The 23,828-nt window shown below is 35.3% G+C and overlaps 11 non-coding genes across 11 annotated transcripts; all 11 read left to right on the forward strand.

Annotated features, from left to right (window-relative positions):
- Nucleotides 1-3,864: 3,864 nt before the first annotated feature.
- On the forward strand, nt 3,865-3,936 carry TRNAC-GCA (transfer RNA cysteine (anticodon GCA)). Its single transcript has one exon. It is a non-coding gene; the product is annotated as a tRNA-Cys (tRNA).
- A 1,836-nt stretch (nt 3,937-5,772) lies between these two features.
- Nucleotides 5,773-5,844, forward strand: TRNAC-ACA (transfer RNA cysteine (anticodon ACA)). The gene has a single exon. It is a non-coding gene; the product is annotated as a tRNA-Cys (tRNA).
- Nucleotides 5,845-8,633: 2,789 nt separating this feature from the next.
- Nucleotides 8,634-8,705, forward strand: TRNAC-GCA (transfer RNA cysteine (anticodon GCA)). Its single transcript has one exon. It is a non-coding gene; the product is annotated as a tRNA-Cys (tRNA).
- A 993-nt stretch (nt 8,706-9,698) lies between these two features.
- TRNAC-GCA (transfer RNA cysteine (anticodon GCA)) lies at nt 9,699-9,770 on the forward strand. Its single transcript has one exon. It is a non-coding gene; the product is annotated as a tRNA-Cys (tRNA).
- A 1,835-nt stretch (nt 9,771-11,605) lies between these two features.
- Nucleotides 11,606-11,677, forward strand: TRNAC-GCA (transfer RNA cysteine (anticodon GCA)). The gene has a single exon. It is a non-coding gene; the product is annotated as a tRNA-Cys (tRNA).
- A 1,838-nt stretch (nt 11,678-13,515) lies between these two features.
- TRNAC-GCA (transfer RNA cysteine (anticodon GCA)) lies at nt 13,516-13,588 on the forward strand. The gene has a single exon. It is a non-coding gene; the product is annotated as a tRNA-Cys (tRNA).
- An 882-nt stretch (nt 13,589-14,470) lies between these two features.
- TRNAC-GCA (transfer RNA cysteine (anticodon GCA)) lies at nt 14,471-14,542 on the forward strand. Its single transcript has one exon. It is a non-coding gene; the product is annotated as a tRNA-Cys (tRNA).
- An 882-nt stretch (nt 14,543-15,424) lies between these two features.
- On the forward strand, nt 15,425-15,496 carry TRNAC-GCA (transfer RNA cysteine (anticodon GCA)). The gene has a single exon. It is a non-coding gene; the product is annotated as a tRNA-Cys (tRNA).
- Nucleotides 15,497-16,378: 882 nt separating this feature from the next.
- TRNAC-GCA (transfer RNA cysteine (anticodon GCA)) lies at nt 16,379-16,450 on the forward strand. The gene has a single exon. It is a non-coding gene; the product is annotated as a tRNA-Cys (tRNA).
- Nucleotides 16,451-19,235: 2,785 nt separating this feature from the next.
- Nucleotides 19,236-19,307, forward strand: TRNAC-GCA (transfer RNA cysteine (anticodon GCA)). Its single transcript has one exon. It is a non-coding gene; the product is annotated as a tRNA-Cys (tRNA).
- Nucleotides 19,308-21,139: 1,832 nt separating this feature from the next.
- On the forward strand, nt 21,140-21,211 carry TRNAC-GCA (transfer RNA cysteine (anticodon GCA)). Its single transcript has one exon. It is a non-coding gene; the product is annotated as a tRNA-Cys (tRNA).
- Nucleotides 21,212-23,828: the final 2,617 nt, after the last annotated feature.

The following is a 23,828-nucleotide window of genomic DNA, read 5'->3' on the forward strand; positions in this document are numbered from 1 at the left end:
TGCATGTTGCTTCCACTTTGTACATATTACTGAATAAATAAAGGTGAACATTTCAGAAATGGGGCTATAGCTCAGGGGAAGAGCATTTCACTGCAGATCAAAAACGTCCCTACTTCAAATCTGGGTGCCCCCTTGTCCAACTGTTTTACCTGTAGAATTAAATAAATTGAAGAAAACATTTACAATCTTAGCATTTTATGTAATGAGCAACACATTTCTACATTTGAAATACTCCTGATCATCTCCTGAAACATAGGGTAAACACCTTGAAACTGTTTAGGATTTCTTCATATGATACAAGCTGTGTTTGACATTCACCCAAGTTCTACTGGTGATATTATCAGTTTGAAATAGTCCATTGGAAGCTCACATGAATGTTATAAAACTGTGGTGGAAACCAATAAAATGCCCTTAATGAAATGTATTAATTTGTACAGCTGAACAGAAGTGCACTGATGTCATTAGTTCTACAAGTTCCATACAGTTACCCACTCTATCACCTTTTTAGAAAAAGGGCAGTTTTCAGCATTCAAGGGTTTAACTCAGTGGTAGAACATAGGAGTGCAGTTCAAGAAGTCCCTGTTTCATAACCATATGCCCTCATCAATAGATCCTGTTAAAATGTTTTTCAACCCAATGCACTGTAAGAAACAATAGGATATATCATCATTTCATATAAAAAACAATGAACAATTGGGTTTAACTATACTCTTAGCACAAAATCAACAAACTGCAGTAGAGAAGCAGTTACGTTTTGCAGAATTTGTGCATTTGACAAACGTTTTTTTTCCATGTTCCAAGATCTACATGTGATACGAAATGTACGAATTCTTGCAATGGAAACCTCACTGTATTTTACCAAGGGAGTAAAGGACATCCTTTGCACCCCATATACTTATAAGGAGGTTTTGGTGGCTGAAAATGCTTTGCTTTGATGGTGATTACATGTTGCTTGCACTTTGTACATATTACTGAATTAATAAAGGTGAACTTTTCAGAACTGGGGGTATAGCTCAGTGATAGAGCATTTGACTGCAGATCAAGAGATCCCTAGTTCAAATCTGGGTGCCCCCTTGTTCAACTGTTTTACCTGTAGAAATATTTTTTTATTAAATAAATTGAAGAAAACATTAACAATCTTAGCATTCTATGTAATGAGCAACATATTTCTACATTTAAAATACTCCTGATCATCTCCTGAAACATAGGGTAAACACCATGAAACTGTTTAGGATTTCTTCATATGATACAAGCTGTGTTTTGCATTCACCCAAGTTCTACTGGTGATATTATCAGTTTGAAATAGTCCATTGGAAGCTCATATGAATGTTATAAAACTGTGGTGGAAACCAATAATATGCCCTTAATGAACTGTATTAATTTGTACAGCTGACCAGGAGTGCACTGATGTCATTAGTTCTACAAGTTCCATACAGTCACCCACTCTATCACCTTTTTAAAAAAGAGCAGTTTTCAGCATTCAAGGGTTTAACTCAGTGGTAGAGCATAGGAATGCAGTTCAAGAAGTCCCTGTTTCATAACCATATACCCTCTTCAATAGATCCTGTTAAAATGTTTTTCAACCCAATGCACTGTAAGAAACAATAAGATATATCATCATTTCATATACAAAACAATGAACAATTGGGTTTAACTATGCTCTTAGCACAAAATCAACAAACTGCAGTAGAGAAGCAGTTACATTTTGCAGAATCTGTGCATTTGACAAAAGATTTTTTTTCCATTTTCCAAGATCTACATGTGATACGAAATGTATGAATTCTTGCAATGGAAACCTCACTGTATTTTTCCAAGGCAGATAAAGGACATCCTTCTCACCCCATATACTTATAAGGAGGTTTTGGTGGCTGAAAATGCTTTGCTTTGATGGTGATTGCATGTTGCTTGCACTTTGTACATATTACTGAATTAATAAAGGTGAACTATTCAGAACTGGGTGTATAGCTCAGTGGTAGAGCATTTGACTGCAGTTCAAGAGGTCCCTAGTTCAAATCTGGGTGCCCCCTTGTTCAACTGTTTTACCTGTAGAAATTTATGTTTTATTAAATAAATTGAAGAAAACATTTACAATCTTAGCATTTTATATAATGAGCAACACATTTCTACATTTGAAATACTCCTGATCATCTCCTGAAACATAGGGTAAACACCTTGAAACTGTTTAGGATTTCTTCATATGATACAAGCTGTGTTTGACATTCACCCAAGTTCTACTGGTGATATTATCAGTTTGAAATAGTCCATTGGAAGCTCACATGAATGTTATAAAACTGTGGTGGAAACCAATAATATGCCCTTAATGAACTGTATTAATTTGTACAGCTGACCAGAAGTGCACTGATGTCATTAGTTCTACAAGTTCCATACAGTCACCCACTCTATCACCTTTTTAAAAAAAGGGCAGTTTTCAGCATTCAAGGGTTTAACTCAGTGGTAGAGCGTAGGAATGCAGTTCAAGAAGTCCCTGTTTCATAACCATATACCCTCTTCAATAGATCCTGTTAACATGTTTTTCAACCCAATGCACTGTAAGAAACAATAAGATATATCATCATTTCATATACAAAACAATGAACAATTGGGTTTAACTATGCTCTTAGCACAAAATCAACAAACTGCAGTAGAGAAGCAGTTACATTTTGCAGAATTAGTGCGTTTGACAAAAGATTTTTTTTCCATGTTCCAAGAGCTACATGTGATGCGAAATGTATGAATTCTTGCAATGGAAACCTCACTGTATTTTACCAAGGCAGATAAAGGACATCCTTCGCACCCCATATACTTATAAGGAGGGTTTGGTGGCTGAAAACGCTTTGCTTTGATGGTGATTGCATGTTGCTTGCACATTGTACATATTACTGAATTAATAAAGGTGAACTTTTCAGAACTAGGGGTATAGCTCAGTGGTAGAACATTAGACTGCAGATCAAGAGGTCCCTAGTTCAAATCTGGGTGTCCCCTTGTTCAACTGTTTTACCTTTAGAAATATTTTTTTTATTAAATAAATTGAAGAACACATTTACAATCTTAGCATTTTATATAATGAGCAACACATTTCTACATTTGAAATACTCCTGATCATCTCCTGAAACATAGGGTAAACACCTTGAAACTGTTTAGGATTTCTTCATATGATACAAGCTGTGTTTGACATTCACCCAAGTTCTACTGGTGATATGATCAGTTTGAAATAGTCCATTGGGAGCTCACATGAATGTTATACAACTGTGGTGGAAACCAATAATATGCCCTTAATGAAATGTATTAATTTGTACAGATGACCAAAAGTGCACTGATGTCATTACTTCTACAAGTTCCATACAGTTACCCACTCTATCACCTTTTTAGAAAAAGGGCAGTTTTCAGCATTCAAGGGTTTAACTCAGTGGTAGAGCATAGGAGTGCAGTTCAAGAAGTCCCTGTTTCATAACCATATACCCTCATCAATAGATCCTGTTAAAATGTTTTTCAACCCAATGCACTGTAAGAAACAATAAGATATATCATCATTTCATATACAAAACAATGAACAATTGGGTTTAACTATGCTCTTAGCACAAAATCAACAAACTGCAGTAGAGAAGCAGTTATGTTTTTCAGAATTTGTGCATTTGACAAACGTTTTTTTTCCATGTTCCAAGATCTACATGTGATACGAAATGTATGAATTCTTGCAATTGAAACCTCACTGTATTTTACCAAGGCAGATAAAGGACATCCTTTACACCCCATATACTTATAAGGAGGTTTTGGTGGCTGAAAATGCTTTGCTTTGATGGTGATTACATGTTGCTTGCACTTTGTACATATTACTGAATTAATAAAGGTGAACTTTTCAGAACTGGGGGTATAGCTCAGTGGTAGAGCATTTGACTGCAGATCAAGAGGTCCCTAGTTCAAATCTGGGTGCCCCCTTGTTCAACTGTTTTACCTGTAGAAATTTTTTTTTATTAAATAAATTGAAGAAAACATTTACAATCTTAGCATTCTATGTAATGAGCAACATATTTCTACATTTGAAATACTCCTGATCATCTCCTGAAACATAGGGTAAACACCGTGAAACTGTTTAGGATTTCTTCATATGATACAAGCTGTGTTTTACATTCACTCAAGTTCTACTGGTGATATTATCAGTTTGAAATAGTCCATTGGAAGCTCATATGAATGTTATAAAACTGTGGTGGAAACCAATAATATGCCCTTAATGAACTGTATTAATTTGTACAGCTGACCAGAAGTGCACTGATGTCATTAGTTCTACAAGTTCCATACAGTCACCCACTCTATCACCTTTTTAAAAAAGGGCAGTTTTCAGCATTCAAGGGTTTAACTCAGTGGTAGAGCGTAGGAATGCAGTTCAAGAAGTCCCTGTTTCATAACCATATACCCTCTTCAATAGATCCTGTTAACATGTTTTTCAACCCAATGCACTGTAAGAAACAATAAGATATATCATCATTTCATATACAAAACAATGAACAATTGGGTTTAACTATGCTCTTAGCACAAAATCAACAAACTGCAGTAGAGAAGCAGTTACATTTTGCAGAATTAGTGCGTTTGACAAAAGATTTTTTTTCCATGTTCCAAGAGCTACATGTGATGCGAAATGTATGAATTCTTGCAATGGAAACCTCACTGTATTTTACCAAGGCAGATAAAGGACATCCTTCGCACCCCATATACTTATAAGGAGGGTTTGGTGGCTGAAAACGCTTTGCTTTGATGGTGATTTCATGTTGCTTGCACATTGTACATATTACTGAATTAATAAAGGTGAACTTTTCAGAACTAGGGGTATAGCTCAGTGGTAGAACATTAGACTGCAGATCAAGAGGTCCCTAATTCAAATCTGGGTGCCCCCTTGTTCAACTGTTTTACCTTTAGAAATATTTTTTTTATTAAATAAATTGAAGAACACATTTACAATCTTAGCATTTTATATAATGAGCAACACATTTCTACATTTGAAATACTCCTGATCATCTCCTGAAACATAGGGTAAACACCTTGAAACTGTTTAGGATTTCTTCATATGATACAAGCTGTGTTTGACATTCACCAAAGTTATACTGGTGATATTATCAGTTTGAAATAGTCCATTGGAAGCTCACATGAATGTTATAAAACTGTGGTGGAAACCAATAATATGCCCTTAATGAAATGTATTAATTTGTACAGCTGACCAAAAGTGCACTGATGTCATTACTTCTACAAGTTCCATACAGTTACCCACTCTATCACCTTTTTAGAAAAAGGGCAGTTTTCAGCATTCAAGGGTTTAACTCAGTGGTAGAGCATAGGAATGCAGTTCAAGAAGTCCCTGTTTCATAACCATATACCCTCTTCAATAGATCCTGTTAAAATGTTTTTCAACCCAATGCACTGTAAGAAACAATAAGATATATCATCATTTCATATACAAAACAATGAACAATTGGGTTTAACTATGCTCTTAGCACAAAATCAACAAACTGCAGTAGAGAAGCAGTTACATTTTGCAGAATCTGTGCATTTGACAAAAGATTTTTTTTCCATGTTCCAAGATCTACATGTGATACGAAATGTATGAATTCTTGCAATGGAAACCTCACTGTATTTTTCCAAGGCAGATAAAGGACATCCTTCTCACCCCATATACTTATAAGGAGGTTTTGGTGGCTGAAAATGCTTTGCTTTGATGGTGATTGCATGTTGCTTGCACTTTGTACATATTACTGAATTAATAAAGGTGAACTATTCAGAACTGGGGGTATAGCTCAGTGGTAGAGCATTTGACTACAGTTTAAGAGGTCCCTAGTTCAAATCTGGGTGCCCCCTTCTTCAACTGTTTTACCTGTAGAAATTTATGTTTTATTAAATAAATTGAAGAAAACATTTACAATCTTAGCATTTTATATAATGAGCAACACATTTCTACATTTGAAATACTCCTGATCATCTCCTGAAACATAGGGTAAACACCTTGAAACTGTTTAGGAGTTCTTCATATGATACAAGCTGTGTTTGACATTCACCCAAGTTCTACTGGTGATATTATCAGTTTGAAATAGTCCATTGGAAGCTCATATGAATGTTATAAAACTGTGGTGGAAACCAATAATATGCCCTTAATGAAATGTATTAATTTGTACAGCTGACCAGAAGTGCATTGATGTCATTAGTTCTACAAGTTCCATACAGTTACCCACTCTATCACCTTTTTAGAAAAAGGGCAGTTTTCAGCATTCAAGGGTTTAACTCAGTGGTAGAGCATAGGAGTGCAGTTCAAGAAGTCCCTGTTTCATAACCATATACCCTCATCAATAGATCCTGTTAAAATGTTTTTCAACCCAATGCACTGTAAGAAACAATAGGATGTATCATCATTTCATATAAAAAACAATGAACAATTGGGTTTAACTATACTCTTAGCACAAAATCAACAAACTGCAGTAGAGAAGCAGTTACGTTTTGCAGAATTTGTGCATTTGACAAACGTTTTTTTTCCATGTTCCAATATCTACATGTGATACGAAATGTACGAATTCTTGCAATGGAAACCTCACTGTATTTTACCAAGGCAGATAAAGGACATCCTTTACACCCCATATACTTATAAGGAGGTTTTGGTGGCTGAAAATGCTTTGCTTTGATGGTGATTGCATGTTGCTTGCACTTTGTACATATTACTGAATTAATAAAGGTGAACTTTTCAGAACTGGGGGTATAGCTCAGTGGTAGAGCATTTGACTGCAGATCAAGAAATACCTAGATCAAATCTGGGTGCCCCCTTGTTCAACTGTTCTACCTGTAGAAATATTTGTTATTAAATAAATTGAAGAAAACATTTACAATCTTAGCATTCTATGTAATGAGCAACATATTTCTACATTGGAAATACTCCTGATCATCTCCTGAAACATAGGGTAAACGCCATGAAACTGTTTAGGATTTCTTCATATGATACAAGCTGTGTTTTACATTCACCCAAGTTCTACTGGTGATATTATCAGTTTGAAATAGTCCATTGGAAGCTCATATGAATGTTATAAAACTGTGGTGGAAACCAATAATATGCCCTTAATGAACTGTATTAATTTGTACAGCTGACCAGAAGTGCACTGATGTCATTAGTTCTACAAGTTCCATACAGTCACCCACTCTATCACCTTTTTAAAAAAGGGCAGTTTTCAGCATTCAAGGGTTTAACTCAGTGGTAGAGCGTAGGAATGCAGTTCAAGAAGTCCCTGTTTCATAACCATATACCCTCTTCAATAGATCCTGTTAACATGTTTTTCAACCCAATGCACTGTAAGAAACAATAAGATATATCATCATTTCATATACAAAACAATGAACAATTGGGTTTAACTATGCTCTTAGCACAAAATCAACAAACTGCAGTAGAGAAGCAGTTACATTTTGCAGAATTAGTGCGTTTGACAAAAGATTTTTTTTCCATGTTCCAAGAGCTACATGTGATGCGAAATGTATGAATTCTTGCAATGGAAACCTCACTGTATTTTACCAAGGCAGATAAAGGACATCCGTCGCACCCCATATACTTATAAGGAGGGTTTGGTGGCTGAAAACGCTTTGCTTTGATGGTGATTGCATGTTGCTTGCACATTGTACATATTACTGAATTAATAAAGGTGAACCTTTCAGAACTAGGGGTATAGCTCAGTGGTAGAACATTAGACTGCAGATCAAGAGGTCCCTAGTTCAAATCTGGGTGCCCCCTTGTTCAACTGTTTTACCTTTAGAAATATTTTTTTTATTAAATAAATTGAAGAACACAATTACAATCTTAGCATTTTATATAATGAGCAACACATTTCTACATTTGAAATACTCCTGATCATCTCCTGAAACATAGGGTAAACACCTTGAAACTGTTTAGGATTTCTTCATATGATACAAGCTGTGTTTGACATTCACCCAAGTTCTACTGGTGATATGATCAGTTTGAAATAGTCCATTGGAAGCTCACATGAATGTTATAAAACTGTGGTGGAAACCAATAATATGCCCTTAATGAAATGTATTAATTTGTACAGCTGACCAAAAGTGCACTGATGTCATTACTTCTACAAGTTCCATACAGTTACCCACTCTATCACCTTTTTAGAAAAAGGGCAGTTTTCAGCATTCAAGGGTTTAACTCAGTGGTAGAGCATAGGAGTGCAGTTCAAGAAGTCCCTGTTTCATAACCATATACCCTCATCAATAGATCCTGTTAAAATGTTTTTCAACCCAATGCACTGTAAGAAACAATAGGATATATCATTATTTGATATAAAAAAACAATGAACAATTGGGTTTAACTATACTCTTAGCACAAAATCAACAAACTGCAGTAGAGAAGCAGTTATGTTTTGCAGAATTTGTGCATTTGACAAACGTTTTTTTTCCATGTTCCAAGATCTACATGTGATACGAAATGTATGAATTCTTGCAATTGAAACCTCACTGTATTTTACCAAGGCAGATAAAGGACATCCTTTGCACCCCATATACTTATAAGGAGGTTTTGGTGGCTGAAAATGCTTTGCTTTGATGGTGATTACATGTTGCTTGCACTTTGTACATAATACTGAATTAATAAAGGTGAACTTTTCAGAACTGGGGGTATAGCTCAGTGGTAGAGCATTTGACTGCAGATCAAGAGGTCCCTAGTTCAAATCTGGGTGCCCCCTTGTTCAACTGTTTTACCTGTAGAAATATTTTTCTATTAAATAAATTGAAGAAAACATTTACAATCTTAGCATTCTATGTAACGAGCAACATATTTCTACATTTGAAATGCTCCTGATCATCTCCTGAAACATAGGGTAAACACCATGAAACTGTTTAGGATTTCTTCATATGATACAAGCTGTGTTTTACATTCACCCAAGTTCTACTGGTGATATTATCAGTTTGAAATAGTCCATTGGAAGCTCATATGAATGTTATAAAACTGTGGTGGAAATCAATAATATGCCCTTAATGAACTGTATTAATTTGTACAGCTGACCAGAAGTGCACTGATGTCATTAGTTCTACAAGTTCCATACAGTCACCCACTCTATCACCTTTTTAAAAAAGAGCAGTTTTCAGCATTCAAGGGTTTAACTCAGTGGTAGAGCATAGGAATGCAGTTCAAGAAGTCTGACAACCATATACCCTCTTCAATAGATCCTGTTAAAATGTTTTTCAACCCAATGCACTGTAAGAAACAATAAGATATATCATCATTTCATATACAAAACAATGAACAATTGGGTTTAACTATAACCATATACTCTCTTCAATAGATCCTGTTAAAATGTTTTTCAACCCAATGCACTGTAAGAAACAATAGGATATATCATCATTTCATATAAAAAACAATGAACAATTGGGTTTAACTATACTCTTAGCACAAAATCAACAAACTGCAGTAGAGAAGCAGTTACGTTTTGCAGAATTTGTGCATTTGACAAACGTTTTTTTTCCATGTTCCAAGATCTACATGTGATACAAAATGTATGAATTCTTGCAATGGAAACCTCACTGTATTTTACCAAGGCAGATAAAGGACATCCTTCGCACCCCATATACTTATAAGGAGGGTTTGGTGGCTGAAAACGCTTTGCTTTGATGGTGATTGCATGTTGCTTGCACATTGTACATATTACTGAATTAATAAAGGTGAACTTTTCAGAACTGGGGGTATAGCTCAGTGGTAGAGCATTTGACTGCAGTTCAAGAGGTCCCTAGTTCAAATCTGGGTGCCCCCTTGTTCAACTGTTTTACCTGTAGAAATATTTTTTTTATTAAATAAAATCAAGAAAACATTTACAATCTTAGCATTTTATATAATGAGCAACACATTTCTACATTTGAAATACTCCTGATCATCTCCTGAAACATAGGGTAAACACCTTGAAACTGTTTAGGATTTCTTCATATGATACCAGCTGTGTTTGACATTCACCCAAGTTCTACTGGTGATATTATCAGTTTGAAAATAGTCCATTGGAAGCTCACATGAATGTTATAAAACTGTGGTGGAAACCAATAATATGCCCTTAATGAAATGGATTAATTTGTACAGCTGACCAGAAGTGCACTGATGTCATTAGTTCTACAAGTTCCATACAGTTACCCACTCTATCACCTTTTTAGAAAAAGGGCAGTTTTCAGCATTCAAGGGTTTAACTCAGTGGTAGAGCATAGGAGTGCAGTTCAAGAAGTCCCTGTTTCATAACCATAAACCCTCATCAATAGATCCTGTTAAAATGTTTTTCAACTCAATGCACTGTAAGAAACAATAGGATATATCATCATTTCATATAAAAAACAATGAACAATTAGGTTTAACTATACTCTTAGCACAAAATCAACAAACTGCAGTAGAGAAGCAGTTACGTTTTGCAGAATTTGTGCATTTGACAAACGTTTTTTTTCCATGTTCCAAGATCTACATGTGATACGAAATGTATGAATTCTTGCAATGGAAACCTCACTGTATTTTACCAAGGCAGATAAAGGACATCCTTTACACCCCATATACTTATAAGGAGGTTGTGGTGGCTGAAAATGCTTTGCTTTGATGGTGATTGCATGTTGCTTGCACTTTGTACATATTACTGAATTAATAAAGGTGAACTTTTCAGAACTGGGGGTATAGGTCAGTGGTAGAGCATTTGACTGCAGATCAAGAGATCCCTAGTTCAAATCTGGGTGCCCCCTTGTTCAACTGTTTTACCTGTAGAAATATTTTTTTATTAAATAAATTGAAGAAAACATTTACAATCTTAGCATTCTATGTAATGAGCAACATATTTCTACATTTGAAATACTCCTGATCATCTCCTGAAACATAGGGTAAACACCATGAAACTGTTTAGGATTTCTTCATATGATACAAGCTGTGTTTTACATTCACTCAAGTTCTGCTGGTGATATTATCAGTTTGAAATAGTCCATTGGAAGCTCATATGAATGTTATAAAACTGTGGTGGAAACCAATAATATGCCCTTAATGAACTGTATTAATTTGTACAGCTGACCAGAAGTGCACTGATGTCATTAGTTCTACAAGTTCCATACAGTCACCCACTCTATCACCTTTTTTAAAAAGGGCAGTTTTCAGCATTCAAGGGTTTAACTCAGTGGTAGAGCGTAGGAATGCAGTTCAAGAAGTCCCTGTTTCATAACCATATACCATCTTCAATAGATCCTGTTAACATGTTTTTCAACCCAATGCACTGTAAGAAACAATAAGATATATCATCATTTCATATACAAAACAATGAACAATTGGGTTTAACTATGCTCTTAGCACAAAATCACCAACTGCAGTAGAGAAGCCGTTACATTTTGCAGAATTAGTGCGTTTGACAAAAGATTTTTTTTCCATGTTCCAAGAGCTACATGTGATGCGAAATGTATGAATTCTTGCAATGGAAACCTCACTGTATTTTGCCAAGGCAGATAAAGGACATCCTTCGCACCCCATACACTTATAAGGAGGTTTTGGTGGCTGAAAATGCTTTGCTTTGATGGTGATTGCATGTTGCTTGCACTTTGTACATATTACTGACTTAATAAAGGTGAACTTTTCAGAACTGGGGGTATAGCTCAGTGGTAGAGCATTTGACTGCAGTTCAAGAGGTTCCTAGTTCAAATCTGGGTGCCCCCTTGTTCAACTGTTTTACCTGGAGAAATATTTGTTTTATTAAATAAATTGAAGAAAACATTTACAATCTTAGCATTTTATATAATGAGCAACACATTTCTACATTTGAAATACTCCTGATCATCTCCTGAAACATAGGGTAAACACCTTGAAACTGTTTAGGATTTCTTCATATGATACAAGCTGTGTTTGACATTCACCCAAGTTCTACTGGTGATATTATCAGTTTGAAACAGTCCATTGGAAGCTCACATGAATGTTATAAAACTGTGGTGGAAACCAATAATATGCCCTTAATGAAATGGATTAATTTGTACAGCTGACCAGAAGTGCACTGATGTCATTAGTTCTACAAGTTCCATACAGTTACCCACTCTATCACCTTTTTAGAAAAAGGGTAGTTTTCAGCATTCAAGGGTTTAACTCAGTGGTAGAGCATAGGAGTGCAGTTCAAGAAGTCCCTGTTTCATAACCATAAACCCTCATCAATAGATCCTGTTAAAATGTTTTTCAACCCAATGCACTGTAAGAAACAATAGGATATATCATCATTTCATATAAAAAAACAATGAACAATTGGGTTTAACTATACTCTTAGCACAAAATCAACAAACTGCAGTAGAGAAGCAGTTACGTTTTGCAGAATTTGTGCATTTGACAAACGTTTTTTTTCCATGTTCCAAGATCTACATGTGATACGAAATGTATGAATTCTTGCAATGGAAACCTCACTGTATTTTACCAAGGCAGATAAAGGACATCCTTTACACCCCATATACTTATAAGGAGGTTTTGGTGGCTGAAAATGCTTTGCTTTGATGGTGATTGCATGTTGCTTGCACTTTGTACATATTACTGAATTAATAAAGGTGAACTTTTCAGAACTGGGGGTATAGGTCAGGGGTAGTGCATTTGACTGCAGATCAAGAGATCCCTAGTTCAAATCTGGGTGCCCCCTTGTTCAACTGTTTTACCGGTAGAAATATTTTTTTTATTAAATAAATTGAAGAAAACATTTACAATCTTAGCATTTTATATAATGAGCAACATATTTCTACATTTGAAATGCTCCTGATCATCTCCTGAAACATAGGGTAAACACCTTGAAACTGTTTAGGATTTCTTCATATGATACAAGCTGTGTTTTACATTCACTCAAGTTCTACTGGTGATATTATCAGTTTGAAATAGTCCATTGGAAGCTCATATGAATGTTATAAAACTGTGGTGGAAACCAATAATATGCCCTTAATGAACTGTATTAATTTGTACAGCTGACCAGAAGTGCACTGATGTCATTAGTTCTACAAGTTCCATACAGTTACCCACTCTATCACCTTTTTAGAAAAAGGGCAGTTTTCAGCATTCAAGGGTTTAACTCAGTGGTAGAGCATAGGAGTGCAGTTCAAGAAGTCCCTGTTTCATAACCATATACCCTCATCAATAGATCCTGTTAAAATGTTTTTCAACCCAATGCACTGTAAGAAACAATAGGATATATCATTATTTCATATAAAAAAACAATGAACAATTGGGTTTAACTATACTCTTAGCATAAAATCAACAAACTGCAGTAGAGAAGCAGTTACATTTTTCAGAATTTGTGCATTTGACAAACGTTTTTTTTCCATGTTCCAAGATCTACATGTGATACGAAATGTATGAATTCTTGCAATTGAAACCTCACTGTATTTTACCAAGGCAGATAAAGGACATCCTTTGCACCCCATATGCTTATAAGGAGGTTTTGGTGGCTGAAAATGCTTTGCTTTGATGGTGATTACATGTTGCTTGCACTTTGTACATATTACTGAATTAATAAAGGTGAACTTTTCAGAACTGGGGGTATAGCTCAGTGGTAGAGCATTTGACTGCAAATCAAGAGGTCCCTAGTTCAAATCTGGGTGCCCACCTTGTTCAACTGTTTTACCTGTAGAAATATTTTTTTTATTAAATAAATTGAAGAAAACATTTACAATCTTAGCATTTTATATAATGAGCAACATATTTCTACATTTGAAATGCTCCTGATCATCTCCTGAAACATAGGGTAAACACCTTGAAACTGTTTAGGATTTCTTCATATGATACAAGCTGTGTTTGACATTCACCCAAGTTCTACTGGTGATATTATCAGTTTGAAATAGTCCATTGGAAGCTCACATGAATGTTATAAAACTGTGGTGGAAACGAATAATATGCCCTTAATGAAATGGATTAATTTGTACAGCTGACCAGAAGTGCACTGATGTCATTAGTTCTACAAGTTCCATACAGTTACCCACTCTATCACCTTTTTAGAAAAAGGGCAGTTTTCAGCATTCAAGGGTTTAACTCAGTGGTAGAGCATAGGAGTGCAGTTCAAGAAGTCCCTGTTTCATAACCATAAACCCTCATCAATAGATCCTGTTAAAATGTTTTTCAACCCAATGCACTGTAAGAAACAATAGGATATATCATCATTTCATATAAAAAACAATGAACAATTGGGTTTAACTATACTCTTAGCACAAAATCAACAAACTGCAGTAGAGAAGCAGTTATGTTTTGCAGAATTTGTGCATTTGACAAACGTTTTTTTTCCATGTTCCAAGATCTACATGTGATACGAAATGTATGAATTCTTGCAATTGAAACCTCACTGTATTTTACCAAGGCAGATAAAGGACATCCTTTGCACCCCATATACTTATAAGGAGGTTTTGGTGGCTGAAAATGCTTTGCTTTGATGGTGATTACATGTTGCTTGCACTTTGTACATATTACTGAATTAATAAAGGTGAACTTTTCAGAACTGGGGGTATAGCTCAGTGGTAGAGCATTTGACTGCAGATCAAGAGGTCCCTAGTTCAAATCTGGGTGCCCCCTTGTTCAACTGTTTTACCTGTAGAAATATTATTTTATTAATTAAATTGAAGAAAACATTTACAATCTTAGCATTCTATGTAATGAGCAACATATTTCTACATTTGAAATGCTCCTGATCATCTCCTGAAACATAGGGTAAACACCATGAAACTGTTTAGGATTTCTTCATATGATACAAGCTGTGTTTTACATTCACTCAAGTTCTACTGGCGATATTATCAGTTTGAAATAGTCCATTGGAAGCTCATATGAATGTTATAAAACTGTGGTGGAAACCAATAATATGCCCTTAATGAACTGTATTAATTTGTACAGCTGACCAGAAGTGCACTGATGTCATTAGTTCTACAAGTTACATACAGTTACCCACTCTATCACCTTCTTAGAAAAAGGGCAGTTTTCAGCATTCAAGGGTTTAACTCAGTGGTAGAGCATAGGAGTGCAGTTCAAGAAGTCCCTGTTTCATAACCATATACCCTCATCAATAGATCCTGTTAAAATGTTTTTCAACCCAATGCACTGTAAGAAACAATAGGATATATCATTATTTCATATAAAAAAACAATGAACAATTGGGTTTAACTATACTCTTAGCACAAAATCAACAAACTGCAGTAGAGAAGCAGTTATGTTTTTCAGAATTTGTGCATTTGACAAACGTTTTTTTTCCATGTTCCAAGATCTACATGTGATACGAAATGTATGAATTCTTGCAATTGAAACCTCACTGTATTTTACCAAGGCAGATAAAGGACATCCTTTGCACCCCATATACTTATAAGGAGGTTTTGGTGGCTGAAAATGCTTTGCTTTGATGGTGATTACATGTTGCTTGTACTTTGTACATATTACTGAATTAATAAAGGTGAACTTTTCAGAACTGGGGGTATAGCTCAGTGGTAGAGCATTTGACTGCAGATCAAGAGGTCCCTAGTTCAAATCTGGGTGCCCCCCTTGTTCAACTGTTTTACCTGTAGAAATATTTTTTTATCAAATAAATTGAAGAAAACATTTACAATCTTAGCATTCTATGTAATGAGCAACATATTTCTACATTTGAAATGCTCCTGATCATCTCCTGAAACATAGGGTAAACACCATGAAACTGTTTAGGATTTCTTCATATGATACAAGCTGTGTTTTACATTCACCCAAGTTCTACTGTTGGTATTATCAGTTTGAAATAGTCCATTGGAAGCTCATATGAATGTTATAAAACTGTGGTGGAAATCAATAATATGCCCTTAATGAACTGTATTAATTTGTACAGCTGACCAGAAGTGCACTGAAGTCATTAGTTCTACAAGTTCCATACAGTCACCCACTCTATCACCTTTTTAAAAAAGAGCAGTTTTCAGCATTCAAGGGTTTAACTCAGTGGTAGAGCATAGGAATGCAGTTCAAGAAGTCCCTGTTTCATAACCATATACCCTCTTCAATAGATCCTGTTAAAATGTTTTTCAACCCAATGCACTGTAAGAAACAATAGGATATATCATTATTTCATATAAAAAAACAATGAACAATTGGGTTTAACTATGCTCTTAGCACAAAATCAACAAACTGCAGTAGAGAAGCAGTTACATTTTGCAGAATTTGTGCATTTGACAAAAGATTTTTTTTCCATGTTCCAAGATCTACATGTGATACGAAATGTATGAATTCTTGCAATGGAAACCTCACTGTATTTTACCAAGGCAGATAAAGGACATCCTTCGCACCCCATATACTTATAAGGAGGTTTTGGTGGCTGAAAATGCTTGCTTTGATGGTGAAGGCATGTTGCTTGCACTTTGTACATATTATTGAATTAATAAAGGTGAACTTTTCAGAACTGGGGGTATAGCTCAGTGGTAGAGCATTTGACTGCAGTTCAAGAGGTCCCTAGTTCAAATCTGGGTGCCCCCTTGTGCAACTGTTTTACCTGTAGAAATATTTTTTTTATTAAATAAATTCAAGAAAACATTTACAATCTTAGCATTTTATATAATGAGCAACACATTTCTACATTTGAAATACTCCTGATCATCTCCTGAAACATAGGGTAAACACCTTGAAACTGTTTAGGATTTCTTCATATGATACAAGCTGTGTTTGACATTCACCCAAGTTCTACTGGTGATATTATCAGTTTGAAATAGTCCATTGGAAGCTCACATGAATGTTATAAAACTGTGGTGGAAACGAATAATATGCCCTTAATGAAATTGATTAATTTGTACAGCTGACCAGAAGTGCACTGATGTCATTAGTTCTACAAGTTCCATACAGTTACCCACTCTATCACCTTTTTAGAAAAAGGGTAGTTTTCAGCATTCAAGGGTTTAACTCAGTGGTAGAGCATAGGAGTGCAGTTCAAGAAGTCCCTGTTTCATAACCATAAACCCTCATCAATAGATCCTGTTAAAATGTTTTTCAACCCAATGCACTGTAAGAAACAATAGGATATATCATCATTTCATATAAAAAACAATGAACAATTGGGTTTAACTATACTCTTAGCACAAAATCAACAAACTGCAGTAGAGAAGCAGTTAAGTTTTGCAGAATTTGTGCATTTGACAAACTTTTTTTTCCATGTTCCAAGATCTACATGTGATACGAAATGTATGAATTCTTGCAATGGAAACCTCACTGTATTTTACCAAGGCAGATAAAGGACATCCTTTACACCCCATATACTTATAAGGAGGTTTTGGTGGCTGAAAATGCTTTGCTTTGATGGTGATTGCATGTTGCTTGCACTTTGTACATATTACTGAATTAATAAAGGCGAACTTTGCAGAACTGGGGGTATAGGTCAGTGGTAGAGCATTTGACTGCAGATCAAGAGATCCCTAGTTCAAATCTGGGTGCCCCCTTGTTCAACTGTTTTACCTGTAGAAATATTTTTTTATTAAATAAATTGAAGAAAACATTTAGTATCTTAGCATTCTATGTAATGAGCAACATATTTCTACATTTGAAATACTCCTGATCATCGCCTGAAACATAGGGTAAACACCATGAAACTGTTTAGGATTTCTTCATATGATACAAGCTGTGTTTTACATTCACCCAAGTTCTACGGTGATATTATCAGTTTGAAATAGTCCATTGGAAGCTCATATGAATGTTATAAAACTGTGGTGGAAACCAATAATATGCCCTTAATGAACTGTATTAATTTGTACAGCTGACCAGAAGTGCACTGATGTCATTAGTTCTACAAGTTCCATACAGTCACCCACTCTATCACCTTTTTAAAAAAGAGCAGTTTTCAGCATTCAAGGGTTTAACTCAGTGGTAGAGCATAGGAATGCAGTTCAAGAAGTCCCTGTTTCATAACCATATACCCTCTTCAATAGATCCTGTTAAAATGTTTTTCAACCCAATGCACTGTAAGAAACAATAAGATATATCATCATTTCATATACAAAACAATGAACAATTGGGTTTAACTATGCTCTTAGCACAAAATCAACAAACTGCAGTAGAGAAGCAGTTACATTTTGCAGAATTTGTGCATTTGACAAAAGATTTTTTTCCATGTTCCAAGATCTACATGTGATACGAAATGTATGAATTCTTGCAATGGAAACCTCACTGTATTTTACCAAGGCAGATAAAGGACATCATTCGCACCCCATATACTTATAAGGAGGTTTTGGTGGCTGAAAATGCTTTGCTTTGATGGTGAATGCATGTTGCTTGCACTTTGTACATATTACTGAATTAATAAAGGTGAACTTTTCAGAACTGGGGGTATAGCTCCGTGGTAGAGCATTTGACTGCAGTTCAAGAGGTCCCTAGTTCAAATCTGGGTGCCCCCTTGTTCAACTGTTTTACCTGTAGACATTTTTTTTTATTAAATAAATTGAAGAAAACATTTACAATCTTAGCATTTTATATAATGAGCAACACATTTCTACATTTGAAATACTCCTGATCATCTCCTGAAACATAGGGTAAACACCTTGAAACTGTTTAGGATTTCTTCATATGATACAAGCTGTGTTTGACATTCACCCAAGTTCTACTGGTGATATTATCAGTTTGAAATAGTCCATTGGAAGCTCACATGAATGTTATACAACTGTGGTGGAAACCAATAATATGCCCTTAATGAAATGTATTAATTTGTACAGCTGACCAGAAGTGCACTGATGTCATTAGTTCTACAAGTTCCATACAGTTACCCACTCTATCACCTTTTTAGAAAAAGGGCAGTTTTCAGCATTCAAGGGTTTAACTCAGTGGTAGAGCATAGGAGTGCAGTTCAAGAAGTCCCTGTTTCATAACCATATACCCTCATCAATAGATCCTTTTAAAATGTTTTTCAACCCAATGCACTGTAAGAAACAATAGGATATATCATCATTTCATATAAAAAACAATGAACAATTGGGTTTAACTATACTCTTAGCACAAAATCAACAAACTGCAGTAGAGAAGCAGTTACGTTTTGCAGAATTTGTGCATTTGACAAACGTTTTTTTTCCATGTTCCAAGATCTACATGTGATACGAAATGTATGAATTCTTGCAATGGAAACCTCACTGTATTTTACCAAGGCAGATAAAGGACATCCTTTACACCCCATATACTTATAAGGAGGTTTTGGTGGCTGAAAATGCTTTGCTTTGATGGTGATTGCATGTTGCTTGCACTTTGTACATATTACTGAATTAATAAAGGTAATCTTTTCAGAACTGGGGGTATAGCTCAGTGGTAGAGCATTTGACTGCAGATCAAGAGGTCCCTAGTTCAAATCTGGGTGCCCCCTTGTTCAACTGTTTTACCTGTAGAAATATTTTTTTATTAAATACATTGAAGAAAACATTTACAATCTTAGCATTCTATGTAATGAGCAACATATTTCTACATTTGAAATACTCCTGATCATCTCCTGAAACATAGGGTAAACACCATGAAACTGTTTAGGATTTCTTCATATGATACAAGCTGTGTTTTACATTCACTCAAGTTCTACTGGTGATATTATCAGTTTGAAATAGTCCATTGGAAGCTCATATGAATGTTATAAAACTGTGGTGGAAACCAATAATATGCCCTTAATGAACTGTATTAATTTGTACAGCTGACCGGAAGTGCACTGATGTCATTAGTTCTACAAGTTCCATACAGTCACCCACTCTATCACCTTTTTAAAAAAGGGCAGTTTTCAGCATTCAAGGGTTTAACTCAGTGGTAGAGCGTAGGAATGCAGTTCAAGAAGTCCCTGTTTCATAACCATGTACCCTCTTCAAAAGATCCTGTTAACATGTTTTTCAACCCAATGCACTGTAAGAAACAATAAGATATATCATCATTTCATATACACAACAATGAACAATTGGGTTTAACTATGCTCTTAGCACAAAATCAACAAACTGCAGTAGAGAAGCAGTTACATTTTGCAGAATTAGTGCATTTGACAAAAGATTTTTTTCCATGTTCCAAGAGCTACATGTGATGCGAAATGTATGAATTCTTGCAATGGAAACCTCACTGTATTTTACCAAGGCAGATAAAGGACATCCTTCGCACCCCATATACTTATAAGGAGGTTTTGGTGGCTGAAAATGCTTTGCTTTGATGGTGATTGCATGTTGCTTGCACTTTGTACATATTACTGAATTAATAAAGGTGAACTTTTCAGAACTGGGGGTATAGGTCAGTGGTAGAGCATTTGACTGCAGATCAAGAGATCCCTAGTTCAAATCTGGGTGCCCCCTTGTTCAACTGTTTTACCTGTAGAAATATTTTTTTATTAAATAAATTGAAGAAAACATTTACAATCTTAGCATTCTATGTAATGAGCAACATATTTCTACATTTGAAATACTCCTGATCATCTCCTGAAACATAGGGTAAACACCATGAAACTGTTTAGGATTTCTTCATATGATACAAGCTGTGTTTTACATTCACTCAAGTTCTGCTGGTGATATTATCAGTTTGAAATAGTCCATTGGAAGCTCATATGAATGTTATAAAACTGTGGTGGAAACCAATAATATGCCCTTAATGAACTGTATTAATTTGTACAGCTGACCAGAAGTGCACTGATGTCATTAGTTCTACAAGTTCCATACAGTCACCCACTCTATCACCTTTTTTAAAAAGGGCAGTTTTCAGCATTCAAGGGTTTAACTCAGTGGTAGAGCGTAGATATGCAGTTCAAGAAGTCCCTGTTTCATAACCATATACCATCTTCAATAGATCCTGTTAACATGTTTTTCAACCCAATGCACTGTAAGAAACAATAAGATATATCATCATTTCATATACAAAACAATGAACAATTGGGTTTAACTATGCTCTTAGCACAAAATCACCAACTGCAGTAGAGAAGCCGTTACATTTTGCAGAATTAGTGCGTTTGACAAAAGATTTTTTTTCCATGTTCCAAGAGCTACATGTGATGCGAAATGTATGAATTCTTGCAATGGAAACCTCACTGTATTTTGCCAAGGCAGATAAAGGACATCCTTCGCACCCCATACACTTATAAGGAGGTTTTGGTGGCTGAAAATGCTTTGCTTTGATGGTGATTGCATGTTGCTTGCACTTTGTACATATTACTGACTTAATAAAGGTGAACTTTTCAGAACTGGGGGTATAGCTCAGTGGTAGAGCATTTGACTGCAGTTCAAGAGGTTCCTAGTTCAAATCTGGGTGCCCCCTTGTTCAACTGTTTTACCTGGAGAAATATTTGTTTTATTAAATAAATTGAAGAAAACATTTACAATCTTAGCATTTTATATAATGAGCAACACATTTCTACATTTGAAATACTCCTGATCATCTCCTGAAACATAGGGTAAACACCTTGAAACTGTTTAGGATTTCTTCATATGATACAAGCTGTGTTTGACATTCACCCAAGTTCTACTGGTGATATTATCAGTTTGAAATAGTCCATTGGAAGCTCACATGAATGTTATAAAACTGTGGTGGAAACCAATAATATGCCCTTAATGAAATGGATTAATTTGTACAGCTGACCAGAAGTGCACTGATGTCATTAGTTCTACAAGTTCCATACAGTTACCCACTCTATCACCTTTTTAGAAAAAGGGTAGTTTTCAGCATTCAAGGGTTTAACTCAGTGGTAGAGCATAGGAGTGCAGTTCAAGAAGTCCCTGTTTCATAACCATAAACCCTCATCAATAGATCCTGTTAAAATGTTTTTCAACCCAATGCACTGTAAGAAACAATAGGATATATCATCATTTCATATAAAAAAACAATGAACAATTGGGTTTAACTATACTCTTAGCACAAAATCAACAAACTGCAGTAGAGAAGCAGTTACGTTTTGCAGAATTTGTGCATTTGACAAACGTTTTTTTTCCATGTTCCAAGATCTACATGTGATACGAAATGTATGAATTCTTGCAATGGAAACCTCACTGTATTTTACCAAGGCAGATAAAGGACATCCTTTACACCCCATATACTTATAAGGAGGTTTTGGTGGCTGAAAATGCTTTGCTTTGATGGTGATTGCATGTTGCTTGCACTTTGTACATATTACTGAATTAATAAAGGTGAACTTTTCAGAACTGGGGGTATAGGTCGGGGGTAGTGCATTTGACTGCAGATCAAGAGATCCCTAGTTCAAATCTGGGTGCCCCCTTGTTCAACTGTTTTACCGGTAGAAATATTTTTTTATTAAATAAATTGAAGAAAACATTTACAATCTTAGCATTCTATGTAATGAGCAACATATTTCTACATTTGAAATACTCCTGATCATCTCCTGAAACATAGGGTAAACACCATGAAACTGTTTAGGATTTCTTCATATGATACAAGCTGTGTTTTACATTCACTCAAGTTCTACTGGTGATATTATCAGTTTGAAATAGTCCATTGGAAGCTCATATGAATGTTATAAAACTGTGGTGGAAACCAATAATATGCCCTTAATGAACTGTATTAATTTGTACAGCTGACCAGAAGTGCACTGATGTCATTAGTTCTACAAGTTCCATACAGTTACCCACTCTATCACCTTTTTAGAAAAAGGGCAGTTTTCAGCATTCAAGGGTTTAACTCAGTGGTAGAGCATAGGAGTGCAGTTCAAGAAGTCCCTGTTTCATAACCATATACCCTCATCAATAGATCCTGTTAAAATGTTTTTCAACCCAATGCACTGTAAGAAACAATAGGATATATCATTATTTCATATAAAAAAACAATGAACAATTGGGTTTAACTATACTCTTAGCATAAAATCAACAAACTGCAGTAGAGAAGCAGTTACATTTTTCAGAATTTGTGCATTTGACAAACGTTTTTTTTCCATGTTCCAAGATCTACATGTGATACGAAATGTATGAATTCTTGCAATTGAAACCTCACTGTATTTTACCAAGGCAGATAAAGGACATCCTTTGCACCCCATATACTTGTAAGGAGGTTTTGGTGGCTGAAAATGCTTTGCTTTGATGGTGATTACATGTTGCTTGCACTTTGTACATATTACTGAATTAATAAAGGTGAACTTTTCAGAACTGGGGTTATAGCTCAGTGGTAGAGCATTTGACTGCAAATCAAGAGGTCCCTAGTTCAAATCTGGGTGCCCACCTTGTTCAACTGTTTTACCTGTAGAAATATTTTTTTTATTAAATAAATTGAAGAAAACATTTACAATCTTAGCATTTTATATAATGAGCAACATATTTCTACATTTGAAATGCTCCTGATCATCTCCTGAAACATAGGGTAAACACCTTGAAACTGTTTAGGATTTCTTCATATGATACAAGCTGTGTTTGACATTCACCCAAGTTCTACTGGTGATATTATCAGTTTGAAATAGTCCATTGGAAGCTCACATGAATGTTATAAAACTGTGGTGGAAACGAATAATATGCCCTTAATGAAATGGATTAATTTGTACAGCTGACCAGAAGTGCACTGATGTCATTAGTTCTACAAGTTCCATACAGTTACCCACTCTATCACCTTTTTAGAAAAAGGGCAGTTTTCAGCATTCAAGGGTTTAACTCAGTGGTAGAGCATAGGAGTGCAGTTCAAGAAGTACCTGTTTCAAAACCATATACCCTCGTCAATAGATCCTGTTAAAATGTTTTTCAACCCAATGCACTGTAAGAAACAATAGGATATATCATCATTTCATATAAAAAACAATGAACAATTGGGTTTAACTATACTCTTAGCACAAAATCAACAAACTGCAGTAGAGAAGCAGTTATGTTTTGCAGAATTTGTGCATTTGACAAACGTTTTTTTTCCATGTTCCAAGATCTACATGTGATACGAAATGTATGAA

This window comes from Ambystoma mexicanum, chromosome 4q (assembly GCF_040938575.1).
Source record: "Ambystoma mexicanum isolate Mex_15411 chromosome 4q, UKY_AmexF1_1, whole genome shotgun sequence".
NCBI classification, from domain to species: Eukaryota; Metazoa; Chordata; class Amphibia; order Caudata; family Ambystomatidae; genus Ambystoma; species Ambystoma mexicanum.